We start from the raw sequence: 4,711 nt of genomic DNA, 5'->3' as shown, positions 1-4,711 counted from the left end.
TCCATTTGTTGTTGTACTTCTATCTCCAAACATGGACAAAATAAAACCTTCATTTTCTGGTTCTTCGATATGCACTTCAAGCATCGATTCAGTAAATTCAGGTGGAGATGAACAGCTCACGGAATTGGTGCAACTCTGGGAAGACGATGGTTGGTTTTCAGTAACGTACAAACGAGCAGATTCGCTACTCGGTTCACTAGATGGAGAAAATGTATTATCAGTTGATATACGAATTTAAAATGGACTTCTTCACGAGCTTTCTAAGTATATTCGTATATTTTCACTTCTGTATTTTTTTTAACCACTTCGGATCTTTTACCATATAGCGTTAAAGATGAGTTTAGTAGAATTAAATGATTGTGTTGTGTAAACGTGTCTTGATAATTACGTTAAGTGTTAAAAACCTTTTGCTGCTTAACATATTTCTCCTCTCAAATTTGGCTCTATTCAATTTAATGGCGTTTACAGAAATGAAAAACACACCAAAATAAAATGAAAAATATCTTTTCGTACTTATGAACTGTATAAATATCGTGTTCACGAGATTCTTCGTAACATATACTGTAAAACATTTGAAAAACCCTACTTAAAATGCTTGTAGGAAACACGAGAAACATACAAAGCGAAAGCAATTACAATCCTATGTAAGACTGGTAGGTATCTTTCATGCTTTTCTATAATGGGTTTTCACCAGTTGTAATTTTAAATACCGGATTTGAGTTTATTCTCCTAAATCTCTTCCTGAAGTATTATTGCTTGGAGAAGAAAAATAAAACACACCAAAATTCGGATATTGAAGACATACGTAAAACAACTGTAGGTTCCACCGAGATTTGAACTCGGATCGCTGGATTCAAAGTCCAGAGTGCTAACCATTACACCATGGAACCTATTAATTGTCTGTTTTAATACAAAACAATTGTACTATATAACGCAGAGAAAACAATCTTGCATCTTGTGGATATCGAAACAGTCAATCTATTGTTATTCAATAATTATGAACAATATATTGTTTCTTTTGGAATTTCGCACAAAGCTGCTCGAGGGCTATCTGCGCTAGCCGTCCCTAATTTTGCAGTAAAAGATTAGAGGGAAGTCAGCTAGTCATCACCACCCAGCGCCAACTCTTGAGCTACTCTTTTACGAAAGAATAGTGGAATTCACTATTACGCCCCTAAGGCTAGGAGGGTGGAGCATATTTGGCGCGATGCGGATGCGAACCCGCGACCCTCAGACTACGAGTCGAATGTTTTAACCCACCTGGCCATGTCATGCTCTACAGAACGTTGAAGCTGATTTTCTTTAACAATATAAAATGAAACATATGAAAAACGAATATGTCTTTCGCATTAATCACATCTGCCTCCTGATTGCAAATCTCAAAAATCTAGAAACTCTTTACATACCCGTTTTGGGCAGAACAAAGACAATCAATTTTGTTCCTTTGTGCTTCATAGCGAACTATCAAATGAACAACATCTGCATACGTGCAACATTCCATTTCGAAAAACATAGGTTGTTTCCTGACTTCATTGTCATAATTTGCAATTATTTCTTAAGCCTACGCCACTGCTGGAAGGTTCAATAAAATTAGAGAAACAAGAGTAAATACCAACTTATGTTATTATCTAACATAAATTATATAAAGACAAGAGAGAACATTACATCAGTTTTTGTTTGTTTATATTTCTATATACAACAGATTCTTTCATTTTACGATCTAAGAAACTGATGTCTCTACTGAGTACTTTACACGTAACTGGGCAATACTTCTTTCGTATATCACAATTCTCGTTGTCATTTATTGCACGTCTGCTTTGTCTATATCCTCCAGATATTCAATGATAAGTTTTTCCAAGGGTCTCCCAGATTCTACATTGCAGATAACATTATATTCTACGTATTCTAAAGAGTATATGATATCCTTTGTTCTATCCTCTTTCCTCTCGTATTTGACGAGTTAACGAAACCCAAGTCTCTAACTCTGACATTTCACACTTCCTTTATATTCCCGTTTATCTCCTTAGAAGAACGGTCAGCCGACTAAAGTAGATTATTTTATGTCTAGTTTAGCATTTACGAATTCTTTGTTTTTAGGTATCAGAAAAAAATAACTCTTCAACGTTTACGTGATTTTCTCAATATATTTAGATTCAATCATTTGTGTTTCGTAAACAAACGGGGATATTGATCTGTTATTAGCGAAATGAAACCAATAATAAAATACGTTTCTGTAAATGTAACTTGAATTTAATGAAAAATTACACACAAACAAATATCAACTGTCCTGCATTCACGACAATCCACGTAATTTTTACGTCATTTAACACGTTCAGGATTAGCCATCTATAAACTTGAAGAGAAGTAAATGTGTAAAAACCATTAAACGACACTTTTATTAATGATATCGGCATCCAATGGACGATGATTTATTTCTCTGTGTCAGTTCCACAGTAACAGCACAGACTCACGTAAGTAATCTTTTTTAATCTATAATCTTCCATTACATTACTGGCAAGAAGAATAGTTCATTATAGGACTGGTCTTGCTTTTGTATTGTCAGTTCATATACGAATTTAAAATGGACTTCTTCACGAGTGTTCTAAATATATATGCGTATATTTTCACTTATGTATTTGTTTTTACCTCTTCGGATCTATTACCAACTGGCGGTAAAGATGAGTTTAGTAAAATTAAATGATTGTGTTGTGTAAACGTGTCTTGAAAATTACGTTAAGTGTTAAAAACCTTTTGCTGCTTAACATATTTCTCCTCTCAAATTTGGCTCTATTCAATTTAATGGCGTTTACAGAAATGAAAGACACACCAAAATAAAATAAAAAATATCTTTTCGTACTTATGAACTGTATAAATATCGTGTTCACGAGATTCTTCGAAACATATACTGGAAAACGTTTGAAAACCCCAACTTAAAATGCTTGTAGGAAACACGAGAAACATACAAAGCGAAAACAATTACAATCCAAGGTAAGACTGGTAGGTATCTTTCATGCTTTTCTATAATCGGTTTTCACCAGTTGTACTTTTATATACCGATTTGAGTTTATCTCCAAATCTCTTCCTTAAGTATTGTTTTGAGAGAAGAAAATGAAAAATTCGGATATTAAAGATGTACATGTAAACCACATGTAGGTTCCACCGAGATTTGAACTCGGATCGCTGGATTCAAAGTCCAGAGTGCCAACCATTACACCATGGAACCTTAATTGTCTGTTTTAATACAAAAACAATTGTACTATATAACGCAGAGAAAAACAATCTTGCATCTTGTGGATATCGAAACAGTCAATCTATTGTTATTCAATAATTATGAGCAATATATTGTTTCTTTTGAATTTCTGCACAAGCTACTCGAGGGCTATCTGTGCTAGCCGTCCCTAATTTTGCAGTAAGACTAGAAGGAAGCAGAAGTTAGTCACCACCACCCACCGCCAACTCTTGGCTACTTTTACGAACGAATAGTGGAATTCACTATTACGCCCCCAAGGCAGAGGGTGGAGCATATTAGCGCGACGAGGATGCGAATCCGCGACCGTCAGACTACGAGTCGAAAATTAATCTTGCATCTTGTGGATTAAGAAACAGTCTATCTATTGTTATTCAATAATTGTGAACAATATATTTTTATTAATTATATACGTATTGGTGAGATCACTGCAATAATTAACCCCTTTCGGATTTATTTCGAAAATTTTACCTTTTATATTGTCATCAGATCAAAAATACGGTTCATGTTATTTTCAAACATCCAGCATTTCTTCATGCTTCGCGAAAAGCTTCTCGAAGGCTATCTATGCTAACCGTCCCTAATTTAGCAGTGTGAGACTAGAGAGCAGTCAGCTAGTTATCACCTCCAATCCCCAGCTCTCTACTGGCCTTTTTACCAACCAATAGTGGAATTAACGTAACATTAGAACGCCCCCACTGAAAGGGCGAGCATGTTTGGTGCGACTGGGATTAGAACTCGCATCCCTCAGACTACGAGTCGAATGTTTTAAACCACCTAGTGATGCCAGGACTTCTGGAAAGAGATTCGTTTGCAACTTCAATAGTTTGTATTAATGTTTCATCCAGTTTACGAATTGACTGTAAAACTTCTATTGCCGTTTAACACAATCATAACTTAAATGTTGTTTGTAGTTAAACACAAAGGAATGTTTGTGCTCTGCCTACCAAGAGTATCGAAACGGAATTTTAACATCACAAGTCCGTAATATGTCCAGGGTTGCTGATGAAGGGTAGAATACATCAGAACGACGCTTAGTAATTAGAGGTAAATTAAACTTTTGAATTTATCTTTAAAGTGTATAAAAAAATCACCATAGGCTTATGTATTTACCCTATTAAAAGGGAGGTTACAAAACTGATGTAATATAACCAATCAAATTGTTGAATATCTAGCATCTGAATAAAGTATCCAATAGCACATCATAGTCAATTATATTCCTAATCCAAATCAGATCTGTAAGAGCAATATGTCGGTAAAAAAACACGCTTTAGTTTCTCGAATTACGAAAACGATGGTTAAAAAGTATTGTAGAACACTGGTTTATGGTTAGTTTAAAGACGATAATGGCCGATTCACCCTTGAGTTATTAAATTTCATTTTTGTAAGTGATTTAAGTAAAATTATTCACCAAAAATTGACCAAAATCATACGAAAGATAAAACAAACCGACAAAACAAAATT

General features: G+C 34.7%; 2 non-coding genes across 2 annotated transcripts; both read right to left on the bottom strand.

Moving 5' to 3' along the window:
* Positions 1 to 818: 818 nt before the first annotated feature.
* Positions 819 to 890, bottom strand: TRNAQ-UUG (transfer RNA glutamine (anticodon UUG)). The gene has a single exon. It is a non-coding gene; the product is annotated as a tRNA-Gln (tRNA).
* A 2,261-nt stretch (positions 891 to 3,151) lies between these two features.
* TRNAQ-UUG (transfer RNA glutamine (anticodon UUG)) lies at positions 3,152 to 3,223 on the bottom strand. The gene has a single exon. It is a non-coding gene; the product is annotated as a tRNA-Gln (tRNA).
* Positions 3,224 to 4,711: the final 1,488 nt, after the last annotated feature.

The sequence above is a fragment of the Tachypleus tridentatus genome, chromosome 1 (genome assembly GCF_004210375.1).
Source record: "Tachypleus tridentatus isolate NWPU-2018 chromosome 1, ASM421037v1, whole genome shotgun sequence".
Taxonomy (NCBI): domain Eukaryota; kingdom Metazoa; phylum Arthropoda; class Merostomata; order Xiphosura; family Limulidae; genus Tachypleus; species Tachypleus tridentatus.
This window is presented reverse-complemented; position numbering and strand designations above follow the sequence as displayed.